Raw genomic sequence first — 18,910 nt, forward strand, 5'->3', positions numbered from 1 at the left:
CTTTAAGCAAGGGACATGCTGGTTCCTAAACTAATTTGGGGTTGCTAGATCTTTTCTACTCTTTCTGGAGATTTCCGAAGTAAACACACGGACTTAAGTGTAATTAAGCTGTATCAGAGAGTCAAACAGTCATGGGGCTTCCTAAGGGATAAACCACTGCTGATCTGTCAATAGGCAGAGATTTTTCCTTAATTCTCCCGGCGGAAAAGAAAAGAGAAATGCTCGAGCGTTAAGGTGACACGTGATCGCACACCCCAAAGATCAGAGGATGAAAGGCTAGGGGGTCTTGACCGTGGCACACAGAACGGACCCAGGTCTTCAGAGACGCCTTCCTAAGTGCAAACTGGCTTGCATCACAGAGTTTTTATTTGAAAATTTTCTGAGCCTCAACCTGGCATAGTTCACAGCCTTGTTGAAAAATAAATAAGTAAAACTCAGGGTATCTAGTCGTGTGTCATTTCTGTGAGAACTGTAATAAATGCGTCCACGTAAGCCCTAAATTCCCACTTTCATAATGGACATCTGGGGTTAGGATGACATTTATATAAATCCCACTTGGTGTTTTGGTTGCATGTTTTTCAAAAGGAGTTCAAAGGCATTTATAGACATTCTGATTAGCGCTTGTGATATCCCGGTGGGGTGGCAAATTCTATTAGCTCAGTTTTACAATTGGGAATAGAAAATCTTACAGCAGCCAAATGGTTTGGCAAAAACCATATGGCGTGTCACTGATAACGCTTTGAGAAGAAAACAGGTTTTTCTTTTCAGCATCTCTCCCTGCATCAGTCCTCTGTTCAATTTGCTTGGAGGATTTTTTTTTTTTAATTAGATAATGTAGGTGATTCTCACCTACATCTTCAATCTGCCGGGGCAGTGTTCATCTGGGCAGGGAGTTGGGGTGGACACGGAGCTCCTCCCCTCCATTTGTTGGGAAGGACCAATTTCCTTGCATAACTCCAGCCCTCTGAGAGCAAATTCCAGGAAGCAAAGATGGGCATCCTGGCAAGTAATGCCCAGAAGAGGGGGTATGAGAGCCCAGAGCAAAGATGACTCGCCCAGGCCCCCTTTCCCCCACATAACCCTCAGGATCCCTGTGCCTGAGCTCAGATGACTCCTCCACTGCCGTAGTCCAAACAAGAAGTAGGGAAGGAAGAACAGGAAGAAAGACGTGGGCTTGCTGTCTAGGGCAGATGGTGTATTGGGAACAGATGCCAGGGACAAAGAAGACACTCGACTCCTCAGCGGCTGCCATCGCCTCTTCCAAGAGAAGGACCTCAGGCTGCAGAGAACAGAGCAAGTCGTGGTCAGGGGTGGTGCGGGTGGTGAGGATGTGGGGTGGGGAGGTGCCTGGGGCTGCAGCTCGTGTCCCTCGGCCACTGGAGCCCATTCCAGGTGCTTGAAGGCCTTGCAGACGAAATTGTCCAATTAGTCCAGAAATAACCCACTCCTGACAAGTCAGCCTTTGGAGCTTCCCAGGTGGCTCAGTGGTAAGGAATCCGCCTACCAATGTAGCAGATGCAGGAGGCAGGGGCTAAATCTTTAGATCAGGAAGATGCCCTGGAGGAGGAAAGAGCAACGCGCTGCAGTATTCTTGCCTGGAAAATCTCATGGACAGAGGAGCCTGGTGGGTGACAGTCCATGGGGTCGCAAAGAATCGGATACGATTAAGCAGGCAGGCAGGACACACGAGGAGTTGGACGAAGCAGTGCCCAGAAGAAAGGGTCAAAACATCGCTGCCACGAGGCAAGGTTTGTTGAGGGTCCCGGAGGAGCCCCCTGCACTGGTTGACTCCATGCCTGCCCTCCTCTCCGCAGGTCCCAGCCATTACCTTCTCCATAACCTGCCCCTTCCTGTGTCAGGGCCCCCACGGACCATGCCATCTGCTGGGAACACCTCTCCCCACCTAGGACAAGCGCACACACCCTGTCCAAACCTGAATTCCTCAGGGAGGGCTTCCTCTCCTGGCCCTCAACCTGGGATCAACCCCTGCTCCTCCCAGGCCTTCCCAGCGTCTCCTGCAGGTGACCCATGACAACAGAGATGAAACCATTCATTCTGACTTGGTTTGTGCAATGGGTGTTTCCCCCACTGAGAGGCAGGTTCACTTTCCCCAGCTCACCACTGCCTGCCCAATGCTAGCACGGCACCCACGAAAATGTAATAAGTTGGTAAAATAAGCAATTCATCCGTTACAACATCAGTTCATTAAGTACAAAGAAAATACATGTGTGCTCGGTCATGTTCAACTCTTTGTGACCCCATGGACTGACTGTGGCCCGCCAGGCTCCTCCATCCATGGGATTCTCCAGGCAAGAACACTGGAGTGGGTTGCCATTCCATTCTCCAGAGGATCTTCCCAACCCAGGGACTGAACCCACAGCTCCTGCATCTCCTGCGTTGGCAGGTGGGTTCTCTACCAGTGTGCTACCTGGAAAGCCTAGGTACAAAGATACAACCCCACAGATGATGGGGAATGGCAGTGAGGGGAGTGAGGTTCTTCTGGGACTGTGGTCTTCTGCCTCCCTGGCCACACCCACCACTAAGAGGAGAAGGGCAGGGAGGAAGATGCCCAGAGCTCAGCCTGTGTTTTCTCCGTGGGAATGACCAACATGGCCCCTCTAGACTTTGGTCGTCGGAATCCATGAAGGCCTCTTCCCCAAAGGATGCTTGTTCTTTTGCTAGAGAATCATGAATTCAGTTCTATTTTCTGATATTCAAATTCTGTTCACGGTAAATCTTTTCCCTGGAATTTCATAGTCTGTGCTTGTTTGGGAGGAATCAATTAAGTTTGTTATATTGTAGCCATGCTTCGAAATACACAGGAGAATCCAAAGCTGAGCTCCTAATGACTGTATTTTATCAAATTAGGATTGTTCATTCAATTATGAGTAAAGCTTCCATCAACATTAATAGCATTGTTGGAGGCTTGTTTTTTTCTTTTTTTTTTTTTCCCTCAAACAGAATTCCTCACCGCCCCCTGGGAACTTCATAAAAATATCATTAGAAACAGAAAGGTATTAGCCTCTTTTCACAACTCTGCAAGCAGCTTTCTTTTTTTTGCAAATAACCAGAGGCCCTTTTTCGAAAACAGAGACGGTCTCCTAAGAGACTGCCTGGGGATCTGTCATTGCTGCGAGAACACGACCACCAAGCTTCACAAGCAGTAAAAACCGATCCCAGAGTAAGTTAAGCAAGAGGCAAATGGACTCTTTTTTAAAATTTGTATTGGAGTCCAGTTGCTTTGCAATTCTGTGTCAGTTTCTGCTGTACGGCAAAATGCATCAGCTGTACCTATAGATAGATGCATATATCCCTCCCTCTTGGACTTCCTTCTCCTGCAGGTCACCATAGTGCGGTAAGTAGTGCTCTGGGTGCTATACAGTAGGTTCTCATTAGCTGCCTATTTTATACACAGTATCAACAGTATATATATATATATATATATATATGGCTGCGAAATTCTGGGCTGGATGAATCACAAGCTAGAATCAAGACTGCCAGGAGAAATATCAACAGCCTCACATATGCCGATGACACCACTCTAATGGCAGAAAGTGAAGAGGAACTAAAGAGCCTGTTGATGAGGGTGAAAGAGGAGCCTGAAAAAGCTGGCTTAAAACTCAATCTTTGAAAAATTAAGATCATGGCATCTGGTTCCATCAATGCAAATAGAAGGGGGGAAAGGAGAAGCAATGACAGGTTTTATTTTCTTGTGCTCCAAAATCACTATGGATGGTGACTGCAGTCATGAAGTTAAAAGACCCTTGCTCCTTGGGGAAAAAAAAAAAAAAACTATGACAAATCCAGACAGTGTATTAAAAAGCAGAGACATCACTTTGCCAACAAAGGCCTGTACAGTCAAAACTATGATTTTTCAGGTAGTCATATATGGATGTGAGAGTTGAACCATAAAGAAACCTGAGCACCAAAGAATCGATGCCTTCGAATTGTGGTGTTGGAGAAGACTCTTGAGAGTCCCTTGCACTACAAGGAGATCAAACCAGTCAATCCTAAAGGAAATCAACCCTGAATATTCACTGTAAGGACTGGTGCTGAAGCTGAAGCTCCAATACTTTGGACATCTGTTGCAAAGAGCCAACTCATTGGAAAAGATTCTCGTGCTGAGAAAGACTGAGGGCAGGAGGTGAAGGGGACGACAGAGGGTGAGATGGTGAGACAGCATCACCAACTCAATGAACATGAATCTGAGCAAATCCCAAGAGATAGCAGAGGACAGAGGAGCCTGACATGCTGCAATCCATGGGGTCACAAAGAGTCAGACACGGTCAACAATATATGTCAATCCCAGTCTTCTGATTGCTCCCACCCCTCCTTCTCCCCTTGGTATCCATACATTTGTTCTTTGTGTCTCTATTACTGCTTTGCAAAAAAAGATCATCCCTACCATTTTTTTAGACTTCACATACACGCGTTAATATATGATGCTTATTTTTCTCTTTCTGACTTATTTCACTCTGTATGACAGACAGTCTCTAAATGAGGATAGGAGGCAGGGGGTCAACCAGTAAGAGAACAAATGGAGAGGACAGGGCGGTGAATGTGTGGACAATTCAGCCCCCAGCACAGGGAAGCCAGCCAGAGTTGAGAGAAGTCAGTCCCGGTTGTATGGGACGATGCATTTTGTCCCAGAACTCCTTTCTAGTGATATAAATTACACTAAAACTGAGACCGGTGGAGTAGGACCAGCAAACTTCTCCACTGATGCAATCAGATCATTTCCAATTCCTTCACGGAACCTGCCGAGCCTTTAAAAGAGTGCGCAAACCTAAAACTGCATGTATTATGCATTGCTCAATGTATCCAAAATTATCAGTTTGTAAAATGTGAAGGTTTATTTCGAAAAGTACACACTTAGAATTCACTTCAAATGGTTTTAATTTTTTTAATGACAAATGGCACATCTCTCTTTGCCAGTTACCCAGAGGCAGACCCAAATCTGAGAACAGAAGAAGCCATTAGCACCGCCGTGAAAAACAAATACGAGTCTTCCGTCTTCCTATTCTCTGCAGTGTCCAGTTGTCATTTCCGTAACAGGAAGAGGAGGGGAAAAAGACAGAGGGAAACCCGAAACTCCAGGAACACGTGTTCAGCAGAAGAGAACTTGATCTCCACCTTGTTTTCTGAGCTACTAAGATGAGCAGCTTTGGCTTCTTGAGAAATCCCTGTTCTCACCTTCACAGATTCGAGAAACTGAAGATTTCCACCCAGATTGAGACTCGCTCCTCTCCCCTTTCACAAGTTACTCTATTTCTGTATGATCCATGAGTTTCCAAACACACCCCAAATGCACGTGTTGTACATGAGGACACACGTCCCCCTGGGCAGCCGTTGTGGGCAAGGGGTGTGGTGAACAGATTCTCAGGGTCCGGCTCAGAGACTCGCAGGCCACTGGACCCTTCGCTGCTGCGTCCCCACTGGCCTTCTATAGTCTTTTCGTCCCACATGCCCTCCAAGCTGCTGTGGTCTGTGTGATTTCTGAACCACAGATTGGCTCTTAGAATCTTCCCTTAACTCCTGGGAGGAAGCTCAGACTCCTGAGTGCCAGAGAAGCGTGGCTCCAGGAGGCATTCTAGCCCCATCTGCCACCCCTTGCCTAACCTTGACCTTGGCCGCAGCCACTCACTGAGCTGCACAGTGCTGGTTTCTCAGCCTCGCCTCCCAACCAAGCCACACACGGAGTACTTGGGGCTTGCTGGGCACTCCGGGGAGCACCAGGTGTGGAGACGGTCGCAGGGAGTTGGCAGGGCAGTGAACGAAAGGTGATGTTGTGGGGTGCTGGACTCAGCTCCTGGGGAGCACCCTGACTGAGGCAGGAGGTAGATGAGCACACCCTTCCCCTGGGTAAAGTCACTGGAGATTCACTCCCTGTGGTCCAAAAAGCAAAGACAAGAATTGCCTTGGCAGGACAATTGGCAGTCTTTCTGCGCAAGTGTGGTCAGGACCACTGAGATAATGTAACTGGGAAAGGTTAATTTTGAATGTATGTGGGATCTGCTTCTGTGACCTTAACCCTCATCCTGCAGCTTTGTTACTGTAGGCATACATAATGGCCTGCCTCGGGGAGATAACCTGAGCCTGACCACCTGTGAAATGACTGTGAGGAAGTGAAACTAACACATCCAGCCCCCTGCCTCAGGCTTGCCCTTCTAGTGGACATTTGCAAGGACTGAGTCGCCTTTTGACTTGTTTATCTTCCCCCACCCCATCTCTGATCCAAGAAAGAATCTGGGCCCCCCGCAAGATATTCATTTTGAGGCACTAACCTGCCACGGGCTTTCCTGGTGGCTCAGACAGTAAAGGTGCGACCTTCAGTGCAGGAGACCTGGGTGTGATCCCTGGTTGGGAAGATCCCTTGGAGGAGGACATGGTGACCCACTCCAGTGTTCTTGCCTGGAGAAGCCCATGGACAGAGGAGTCTGGTGAGCTATAGTCCATGGGGTCCTAAAGAGTCTCGGGCACAACTGAACGACTAAGCACAGCAAAACCTGCCATCTTCACGGTCAGTCAGCTTCCAAATAAAGTCTCTTCCTTGTCTTAACACCTCGCATCTTGGATTCATCAGCCTATCACGTGGGGAACAGAGCAAGGTCGGACTTGGTAACAATAGCAGGCTGGGCTCTGCCCAGACCACATACTCTCATTCTCAAAGACAGGAGACGCCCCTGACCACACATGAGCACAAAGACTCCTTGGGGGCCAAAGGAGAATGACGCAAACTGACACCAACTACCCATAAGCCTTTGCGGTGGAATCCATCGTGGCTGAGCGATGCGTGTGTGCACACACGAGAGGATCTGAGACACACCAAATATGGACTCTGAACCGGGCAAATTCAAATGACCGATCAGAGGAAAACCGGAAGAAATGCCCCATAAAAGTAATTCAAACTGCCACGAGGGCCTGACTCGGACACTCTCAAGAGTCCACCCTGTGTGTCTCTCCACATGTACTTTGCTCTCTTTCCTTATAACAAATACTTTACTTGCTTCACTACTTTCCATCTTTGTGGGAATTCTTTTCCCGCAAAGCCGAAGGGCCGGGGCCTTGTCACTGACAACAGGTCTAATGGCTAGGATTCTTTGCTCTCACCACTGTGACCCAACCTCAACCTCTGGCCAGGAACTGAAGGCCCACTTCAAGCAGCTGTAGGCTGAGGCCACCTAGGATCATGACCACCCCCCACCCCCACCCTCTGAGAGGCTGTTCTTTCAGGCGTGCAGAGGAAAGTTTGAGGATACATATGTGTGATGTAACTCACACTGGTTATGATAGTTACTATACAAACACATAAAATAACAAGGGTTAGTGAGGATATAGAGAAGTCAGAATCTTGGTGCAGCTGCTCTAGAAGGATCTAGTGGTTCCTCGGAAAATTAAACATAGAATTACCATATAATCCAGGAATTCCACTTCTGGGTGCACACTCAAAAGAACTGAAAGCAGCTCTTGAAGAGACATTTGCACACCATATTCAGAGCTGCATTTTTCACAACAGCCAAAAGATGGAAACGACCCAAATGTCCATCAACTGATGAATGGATAAACAAAGCGTGGTATAGTCGCACAACGGAATATTATTCAGCTTAAACTGAAAAAGGAAGGAAATTCTGACACATGCTGAAGCATGGATAAACCTTAAAGACATCACACTAGTGAAATAAGCCAGACACAAAAGGACAAACATTTTATGATTCCACTTACATGAGGTATCCAGAGGAATCAGATTCATAGAGACAGAAAGCAGGATGGTGCGTGCCAGAGGAGGGAACAGGGAGTTAGTGTTTAATGCGGACAGCGTTTCAGCTTGGGAAGATGAAAACGGTTCTTGAGATGGATGGTGGCGGCGGTTACCCTACAATGCAAATGTACTTAATGTCACTGAACTATTCTCTTAAAATGCTTCAAATGGTAAACTTTATACTATGTATATTTTTACCACCATAAAAAAAATAATAACATACATAGAATTTCTGCTTCTAACATTGATTTAGCCATCAGGACTCGATTTACCCCCTCACATTAACAACAAACAGACAAAACTGCTTAAAAAAAAAATAGTAATGTTCAGATATTGGACAGCAGGCAAGCACAGAACAGTGATCCTTGAGAAACAGAAACATGAAATCAGCCCGACGGTTGCCTTCACGTGCTGCCTAGAAAATGTTCCCAGGTCACACTGCAGAGAGGGACGACCCAAACCGAGCCTGGGGTTCTCTCGCAAGTGAGGGGATGGAGTTGAGACCTGGGAAGACAAGGAGGCTGGGACTGCAGGGCAGCGTCCTGGAGAGGAGGAGCTGCAGGAGGGCAGTGGGTTGCTTGGCGAGAGAGCTCTGTGGTCCTGCTGAGGGTCTCCCTGGAGACCTCAGCTGAGTACTGGTCAGCATGTACACAGCAGACCAGGAGAGACCCACCAGGAAAGAACACAGAGAAGCATCTTGAAGTTCACAGAGGGCTATAAATAGTTAGTATTCTCACAGAAACAGAGAAACCTTGTAACACCCAGGGCTTCAGGAAGAGTACTCAGAAGGAAATTGTCTCAAAAGTGGGGCAAAATTAGCCCTCTGCTAATAGCCATTTTGATCTTGCCTAACAAAGCTAAAGAGTTAGCCTCCAAAGGACTGAGTTATTTCCAAGTAACATAATGGCTCCCAAGAACAAAGCTCAGGGATATGTAAAGGAATATAAAAATACCCAGCACCCAGAACAAAATAAAATTTACAATCCTGACATCCAATCAAAAATTGTTAAGAATGCAGAGTAACAAGAAAACATTACTCGTACTCAGGAGAAAAGATCAACCGAAACAGACCCAACAATGACACAGATGATGGAGTTGAAAAGGTGCTAAGTATTTTCTATAACTGGACTTTGTACACTAGGAGGGTAGAAGAACACCTAATTTTGCGCAGATATGTGAGATGTGAAAAAGACATATACTGAACGGATAGAGATTTTTTAAAGATCTCTGTACTAGCGGGCGAAAAGCACATGAAGAGATACTCAGCATCTTTAATGATCAGAGAAACACAAAGCAAAGCTACAGTGAGGTGTCCCCTTCGTTGGTCCGAAGTGCCATCATCAAAAAGTCTACAAACAATAAATACTGGAAAGAGCGCGAAGAAAAGGGAACCCTTACTCTGTCAGCGGGAATGTAAAGTGATAGAACCACTATGGAGGACAGAATGGAGGTTTCTTTGAAAACTAAAAATAGAACTGCCGCATGACTAGCAATCCCACTCCTGGGCATATACCTAGAGAAAACCATAACTGGAAAAAAAAGACAGATGCTATGTACACCACAATATTCACTACAGCACTATTTATAACAGCCAAGACAGGGAGCAACTTAAATGTCCATCAAAAGAGGAGTGGATAAAGAAGACGTGTTACATATATGCAATGGAACATTACTCACCCATTAAAAAGAATGCCATAATACCATTTGCAGCAACGTAGATGGTACCCCGAGATCATCACACTAAGTCAGAGAAAGACAAATACCTTATGATATCACTCATACATGGAATGTAATGGAAAAATGATACAAATAAATTTATTTACAAAACTGAAACAGACTTACAGATATTGAAAACAAAGTTATGGTTACCAAAAGCGGAAAGTGGAGGGGAGTGATACAATCAGGAGCTTGGGATTAACACACACACACTATTATATATAAGATTAAATAACCAAAAAGGACCTACTGTGTAGCACAGAGAACCCTACTCAGTATTCTGCTCGATACTCCTATATGGAAAAGCAACCTGAAAGAGAATGAATATATGTATGTGTATAACTGAATCACTTTGCTGTATCCTTGAAACTAACAAAACTTTGAATCAGTTATACTTCCATCACATTTTTAAAAATAAAGATAAACATTTTTAGAAGATGTTTAGAATTAACAGCAGATGACACGGTACAGAAAAAAAATTTTAGTACTCTTGTAGATTCAGGGGAAGTAGAAGCCATCCAAAATATAACAAGAGTAAAATTATGGGAAAAAATGAACAGAGCTTTAGTGGGATGAATTCAAACAGCCCAGTGTATGTGTAATTGAAGTCCCTAAAGGAGAGGCGGGTGGAGAGAGAAGTATTTGAAGACGTTAATATAATGGTTGAAAGTTTTCCAAACTTGTTGAAAACCATAAATACATGAATACAAAAAGCTCAATGAATCCCAGCTACAAGAAATATGAAGAACACTACACCAAGGCACTTCATTATAAAGTTGCCCAAAATCAGCGATGAGGAGAAAACTTCAGAAGCAGCTGGAGTGAAGGAGAGAAGGACACTTTATATTCAGAGGAACAAACCTAAGAATGATAGCCAGCATCTCATCAGAAATACAGCATGCCGGATACAACACAGCGACATCTGAAAGTTTAAAACCTGCCAATCGAGAATTATTTATCCAGCCAGAAAGCATGTGAACAAAGGACTGTTTCATATATACAAAAGCTGAAATTTAAATTTATCAACCAGCAGAACTTCACTCAAGCAATGATGAACTAAGTCCTCTGAGCAGAAAGCAAATCATAACAAAAATCAGATTGTACATAAAGGAATGATGCGCGTCAGGCGAATACTGGGTGAGTGTTCAAGAAATATTCTCTTATTTTTTTAAAAAAATCTTTTAAAAAGATAATTGATTATTTCAAGGAAACATAATAATGATATATTGTGAGGTATAAAACTCAGGTAGAAATAAAAAATGTGCACAGAAGCTAGGAAAGGAAACATGGAAATTGAGCCTCGTAAAACTGTTGGGCTGCACGTGAAGTGCTCTGATATTACTTGAAGATATACTATGAGAACTTTAAGATGTGTACCATAAAACCTAAAGCAACTTTTATTTAAAAAAAACAAACAGGTACAGTAAGCCAATAAAGGACATAAACTAAAACAATAAAAACCTCTCGGTCAATCCAAAAGAAGTCAGGAAAAAGACGGCAAATAGCCTATAAGGCAAATAGAAAGCAAATTCAATGCAGTAGATATAAGCTCAATCATATCAACGCTTATTAAATGTAAAGGCTCTAAACACCTCAAATTAAAGCAAAGTGTCAGATTGAATAAAAAATCAAGAATTACCTACATACTGCCTAAAATATATCCACCTTATTAAAAAGATGTAGATAAATTGAATAAAAACAGACTATATCATGCTGAAAATAATAAGAAAGATGGCGTGTCTACCTTAATATTAGACAAAGCAGACTTCAGAGCAAATTAAGAAAATCACTTACTAATGATAAAGGAGTCAATTAACCTAAAAGACAACAACCCTAAATGTTTATGCCTCTAAGAGCTTCAGAATATGTGGAACAAAAACTGGTAGGGCTAAAAGGAGAAATAGACAAATCCACAGTTATTGTTGGGGACTTCAGAAACCTCTCTTAATTGATAGAATAAGTATATATAAAAATCAGTAAGAATCTAAATACCATTAACAATACTATCAGTCAATTTGACCTGAAGTCTATAGAATATGATAAATAACAACCAAAGAATATGCATTCTTTTTGAAGAATACTCAAATATTTACAAAGATAGGGACCAAAAAATAAGTAAATTTATAAGAATTCAAACAATGCAAGTTATGTTGTCTGGCCACCATGAACTCAGGAACCAATACCTGAAAGTATCTGGAAATTCCCCAGTATTTGGAAACTAAATAATATGTATTTAACTAACTTATGAGTCAAAGAAGAAATAACCAGGAATATTAGAATGTAAGGCTTCCCCAGTAGCTCAGTGGCAAAGAATCTGTCTGCAACGCAGGAGCCACAGTTTTGATCTCTGGGTCGGGAAGATCCCCTGGAGGAGGGCAGGGCAGCCCACCCCCGTATCCTTGCCTGGAGAATCCCATGGACAGAGGAGCCTGACAAGTTATGGTTCATAGCGTTGCAGAGTAGTCAGAAACGACAAAACATGACATGTTAACATGTGTACTGCTACTGCTGCTAAGTCGCTTCAGTTGTGTCCAACTCTGTGCGACCCCGGAGTCGGTAGCCCACCAGGCTCCGCCATCCCTGGGATTCTCCAGGCAAGAACACTGGAGTGGGCTGCCATTTCCTTCTCCAATGCATGAAAGTAAAACGTGAACGTGAAGTCGCTCAGTCATGCCTGACTCTTAGCAACCCCATGACTGCAGCCTACCAGGGTCCTTCGTCCATGGGATTTTCCAGGCAAGAGTACTGGAGTGGGTTGCTATTGCCTTCTCCGTATCATGTGTAAGGTGCAATTAAACCAGTACTTACAGTTAAATTTATAGAACTAAACACCTAAAAAGAAAAAGAGAAACCTCTTGAAAGCTTCCATCTTAAGAAATAAGAAAAAGTAAGATAAAAATCAATAAAGTGGGAAAAGAAAAATTATATAAAATAATGAAGCCAAAAGCTAAGTATTTGAAAAGATAAATTCAAACTGATAAAGTGAAAGTCGCTCAGTCAGGTCCGATACTTTGTGACCCCATGCACTTTAGGATGCCAGGCTCCTCTGTACATGGAATTCTCCAGGCAAGAATACTGGAGAGGGTAGTCATTTCCTTCTCTGGGGGATTGTCCCATTCAACAGATCAAACCTGTCCCATTCATTCTCCTGCATTGCAGGTGGATTCTTTACCATCTCAGCCACCAGGGAAGCCCTTACTTTTAGCCAAACAAATGCGGGAAAAGAGACAGAGAAAAGAAATTACCAATATCAGAAATAAGAAAGAGGAGCAACATTCCTACAAATCCTACAGGCAAAAATGATAATAATGAGAGAATATTATGAACTTTATATAAATTCAATAACTTAATGAAATGGGAAATTACTCGGAAGACACAAATTTCCAAAGTTCACCCAAGAATCAACAGGCAACCCTAATAGGTTAGCTTTATATCTATTAAAGAAATTGAATTGGTACTTAGATTCTTTCTCACAGAGAAATATCCCAGACCCAAAAGCCTTAACGAGAGCGTTCCAACCACCACTTAAGAAAGAAACAAATACAGTTCTACACAAATCCTTCCAGAAGACTGAAGAGGAGGGGGCATTTTCTAACTTGTACAAGGCCAGCATTACCTTGATACCAAAACCAGAAAATATTACAAGAAACTGCAGAGCAATATCCCTCTCCTATACACATAGACGTAACTATTCTTCACAAAATTTGAGCATATATAATCCAACAATAGGCAAAAAGGATACTACATTGTGACCAAATGGGGTTTATGAAAGAATGCAAGGTTGACTTAACACCTGAAAATCAGATAGTATAATTCATCATATTGTCAGAATAAAGGAGTAAAAAGAGAGGCTTATATCAATAAACACAAAAGACTCGTTTCACAAAATCCAATATCTCATTCCTTATAAATACTGTCAGGAAATTAGTATCAGAGGAAATTCCTCAACCTGAGGCAGAGCAGCTACAAGTGACATTACTCAAGGCAGAAGAGTTAATTCTCTCCCCCGAGTTCAGGACAAGATAAGGATGTCTGTCCTTACCACTTGTATTCACTCTTTTTTTTTTTTAGAGGTTCTAGCTAACTCAAAGGGGGCTTCCGAAGTGGTTCAAGAAGTCAAGAACCTGCCTGCCAATGCAGGGGCCACAGGAGACACAGGTTCAATCCCTGGGTCGGGAAGATCCCCTGGAGGAGGAAACGGCAACCCTCTCCAGTACTCTTGCCTGGGAAATCCCGTGGACAGAGGAGCCTGCTGGGCTACAGTCCACGGGGTCGCAAAGAGTCAGACACAACTGAAGCGACGGAGCACACACACACATCCACTAATGCAAAATTGCAGAGAGAAGAAATAAAAGGCATATATACTTGGAAGGTAGAAGTAAAACTGCCATAATTGCTCATAGTCATGACCCTCAATGCAGAACATCCCAAGGAATCTACAAAAAACAAAACCCACCAGAACTAATAAGTGAGCTTAGCAGGTTTGCAAGATACAGGTCAATACGAATGATTCTATGTATTAATATCAACTAGCCTATATGTCTCTACATATTAACAAGTAAACAAAAAGAAGTTGAAATAGAAAAAAATAAAATTATCCAAATAGAATCAAAACAGATAAAATGCTTGGGGCTGAATTTGATAAAGGGTGTGCAAACAACACAAAAAAGAACACAACAGTGTGAGAGGAGCAGCTCTGTAAACGGAGAGACACTGTATTCATGCATCAGGAGATTCAGTGCTGTTGAGCTGTCAGGCGTCCCCAAGTGAACGTACTGATTCAATATCAACTCAGTGAAAATCTCGGCAAATTTACTGTAGAAATGGAGTAGCTGATTTTAAAAATTTATATTTAGTCATTCAGTCACGTCCAGCTCTTTGAGGCCCCGTGGACTGCAGCCCACCAGGCTCCTCTGTTCATAGAATTCTCCAGGCAAGAATATTGGAGTGGGTTACCATTTCCTTCTCCAGGGGATCTTCCCAGCCCAGGGATCAAACTCAGGTCTCCCGTATTGCACGCAGATTCTTTACTGTCTGAGCCACCAGGGTGATCCTGGTGGCTCGGACAGTAATTTATATTATTTATATTAATTTATATTAATTCAGTATAATATATATTTATATTAAATTATATGTTAATTTATATTGAAATACAAGCACCTAGAAAAACTACACACACACACACTTTGGGGGGAAATAGGACAAAGAGAGCTTAAACTAAATGAATAAATTTAATGATTTATTACAAAACTACATTAATCAAGACAGTATCATACTAATGTATAGACAGACAGTACCATAATAATGTATAGTATAGCAGTTAATGTCGGAGAAGGCAATGACACCTCACTCCAGTACTCTTGCCTAGAAAATCCCATGGACGGAGGAGCCTGGTAGGCTGCAGTCCGTGTGGTCACTAAAAGTCAGACATGACTGAGCGACTTCACTTTGACTTTTCACTTTCATACACTGGAGAAGGAAATGGCACCCCACTCCAGTGTTCTTACCTGGAGAATCCCAGGGACGGGGGAGCCTGGTGGGCTGCCGTCTATGAGGTCACACAGAGTCGGGCACGACTGAAGCGACTTAGCAGCAGCATAGCAGTTAATGCAGCAGAATAAAGAGGCCAGTAGTGGTTATGAAGATGGGAAGGATGGGGGAATGGATTACAAGGAGCTCGAGGAAGTTTTAGGAAGTGATGGTTACATTCATCATTTGACTGTGGTTATGGTTTCAAATAACCATTTCAGAGGAACTGAAAAGCCTCTTGATGAAAGTGAAAGAGGAGAGTGAAAAAGTTGGCTTAAAGCTCAACATTCAGAAAACAAAGATCATGGCATCTGGTCCCATCACTTCATGGGAAATAGACGGGGAAACAGTGTCAGACTTTATTTTGGGGGGCTCCAAAATTACTGCAGATGGTGACTGCAGCCATGAAATTAAAAGATGCTTACTCCTCAGAAGGAAAGTTATGACCAACCTAGACAGCAAATTAAAAAGCAGAGACGTTACTTTGCCAACAAAGGTCTGTCTAGTCAAGGCTATGGTTTTTCCAGTGGTCATGTATGGATGTGAGAGTTGGACTGTGAAGAAAGCTGAGTGCTGAAGAACTGATGCTTTTGAACTGTGGTGTTGGAGAAGACTCTTGAGAGTCCCTTGGACTGCAAGGAGATCCAACCAATCCATTCTAAAGGAGATCAGTCCTGGGTGTTCATTGGAAGGACTGATGCTGAAGCTCCAATCCTCTCACCACTTGATAAAGTGAAGAGCCAACTCATTGGAAAAGATCCTCATTCTGGGAAAGATTGAAGGCAAGAGGAGAAGAGGATGGCAGAGGATGAGGTGATTAGACAGCATCACCGACTCAACGGACGTGAATTTGAGCAAACTCTAGGAGACAGTGGCAGACAGAGGAGCCTGGCGTGCTGCAGTCCATGGGGCTGCAAATAGTCAGACACAACTTAGCGACTCAAAAGCAACATAGCCTCATGAACATAAAGTTGTGCACTTTAAACATGTACAGATTATTGAAACAAAAGCTGAAAAGCAACTTAAAAATTACATCTAACCTCTGTTAACTAGGTGAAGCTAGGCCCATTTTGAAGACTAAGAAATAGTCTCTGAGCAGGATACCAGGGTCTCAGAGGCTGTTCCGAGGCCCAGCTTGGGGTCTCGTGGCTCTGAGAAGACCCAACCTTGCCTGTTCTGCAAGAACTCAGATTAACACAAGCCTCCTCTCCCCATGTCCAGCCACCCCTGCTCGCCGAGCTAATTCCTATCCGTCTGAGGAAGTTCAGCTCAAAGTTTGCTCCATCTTTATTTTCAAAAGGTTAACTCCTCTGGGACCTCTTCCTCGGACCAAGGTCAGACATGGGACTCTGCCTGGCGTTCACCATCAGCCTGGGGTGAGTCCCACCACCTGCGGTTCATCCCCAGAACCCTGTGGACAACTCGGTCCCACAGCCTCCTGTCATCACAGCATGAGACCCAGGCCCAGAACTGTGCTTGGGGAACACGACCAGCACAGAGGTAGGACTGGCTTCACAAACAAGGGCGGGAGCAGAGCTTCCTGCTGGAGGGTGCAGAGACAGTTGATATTAAAGCTCCAGGAGCTAGGGACTCGGGAAGGTTGACCGGCAACCACCCTAGATGGCACTCGCCATGATGCCTGGGAAGCAGGGACAGAGAAGTAACCCACTTGAGCCTCCGGACGAGGCCTGGCACGTCCACCTCCTTTTCAGGTGGCCGGGGGCACTTTTGACCTTCTCTGGACCCACAGGAGAGAGGCTGCAGAAAGCTCTGGACCAGCATCAGCCTTCACAGTAAGGAAGGAGAGACAGATGCAACTCAACCAAACCCTTGTTTGCTCGCTGAGATGCCAAAAAGGGGATAAAGGTCCACGCCAATGGGCCCAAGGTCTTGACCAGAACTAAGCTGACTCACGCAGCATCTCCTCTTTTGGACGGAGTCCCTCAGCTGGTTCCGGAAAGGCCGAGGGTAGCACCGTCTGACCCCACCCCCAGTAACCACAATTCACTCCTAGATTAGCATTCCTTTCTCCCCCACATTCCCATCAGTCCTCAGAGCAGCATCGCCAAAGGAGCCCATGTGGGAATCTGGTTTATACCACCTGCCAACGCCGCCTGGATGCCAGGAACTTGGGCTTCCTGAGCCGGGCAAGTTCTGGAATGCACGCCTCTCTGGCTGCAGTACTTTGCTTTTGCAGGCAATTTGTTCATAAACGCCAAAGAAGTATGTGAGACGGGGCAAACTGAGAAGCAACCAGAGGGCCCCTAGGCGCCCCAACAGAAAGCTGTGCACCTGCCCTTTCTCAGGTGCCGGGCCGTGAGGAGGAGATGAGGGAGGAGGGGAATGCCAGCCCAGCCCCGGGGGCTCACAGAGGGGAGGAGGAGCAGAAAGGGAAGGAGAGGCGAGACAGTCACAGGGCTTTGGGACCAAGACTGGGGGATAAGGGAGAGCTTCCAGGGGAGGCAAGTTAAACCAAGCATTTAAGAAGAAAAGGACCAGAAAAGGCCTATCCTAGGAAAAGGCTTCAGGGGCAAAGCAGTCTGTAAACAGTGTGGTGTGATGGGTGGCTAGGGGCTGTGGGTACCAATAACCTACTCAGCCTGCTCAGATCAGAAGCCCAAAAGCACGACTTAGTGCTCTATATATGGGCTAACGTGTACAACTGCTCTAACCCACTTATCTGAATCACTTTTTAAATTTATCTACCATGGTAGGTAACAAATAGCTATGGGGCTTCCTAATGAAAGTGAAAGAGGTGAGTGAAAAAGTTGGCTTAAAACTCAATATTCAGAAAACGAAGATCATGGCATCCGGTCCTATCACTTCATGGCAAATAGATGGGGAAACAATGGAAACAGTGAGAGACTTTATTTTCTTGGGCTCCAAAATCACTGCAGATGGTGCCTGCAGCCAAGAAATTAAAAGACGCTTGCTCCTTGGAAGAAAAGTTATGACCAACCTAGACAGCTTATTAAAAAGCAGAGACGTTACTTTGCCAACAAAGGTCTGTCTAGCCAAAGCTACAGTTTTTCCAGTGGTCATGTATTGATGTGAGAGTTGGACTATAAGGCAAGCTAAGATCCAAAGAATTGATGCTTTTGAACTATGGTGTTGGAGAAGACTCTTGAGAGTACCTTGGACATCAAGGAGATCCAACCAGTCCATTCTAAAGGAGATCAGTCCTGAATATTCACTGGAAGGACTGCTGCTGAAGCTGAAACTCCAATACTTTGGCCACCTGATGCAAAGAACCAACTCATTGGGAAAGACCCTGATGCTAGGAAAGATTGAAGGCAGAAGGAGAGGAGATGACAGAGGATGAGATGGTTGGATGGCATCACCAACTCAATGGACATGAATCTGAGTAAGTTCTGGGAGTTGGTGATGGACAGGGAGGCCTGGCGTGCTGCAGTCCGTGGGATCCCAAAGAGTCAGACACAATTGAGCAACTGAATTGAATATGGGCTAACATGTACAACTGCTCTAACCCACCTATTTGAATCATTTTTTAAATTTATTTATCATGGTAGGTAACAAATAGTTATGGGGCTTCCCTGGTGGCTCAGTGGTAAAGAATTTGTCTGCCAGTGCAGAAGACCCAGGTTTGATCTCTGGCTTAGGAAGATCCCTTGGAGAAGGAAATGGCAACCCACTCCAGTATTCTTGCCTGGAGAATCTCATGGACAGAGGAGCCTGGCAGGTTACAGTCCATGGGGTTGTGAAAGAGTCAGACACAACTTAGCGACTAGAACAACAACAGCACATTTCAAAGGGCTTGAACTGAAAACTGTTTCCTCTTTCCTCTTTGTAAGACTTGGGGGAAGTCTGTGAAATAGGCAGACCCTGGATCTGCACCAAGGAAAAAGGCGGGAAGCTCTTCTGTTGCCTTGCTGGGCTCACAGAAGT

This window comes from Budorcas taxicolor, chromosome 21 (genome assembly GCF_023091745.1).
Source record: "Budorcas taxicolor isolate Tak-1 chromosome 21, Takin1.1, whole genome shotgun sequence".
In the NCBI taxonomy this organism is placed as follows: domain Eukaryota; kingdom Metazoa; phylum Chordata; class Mammalia; order Artiodactyla; family Bovidae; genus Budorcas; species Budorcas taxicolor.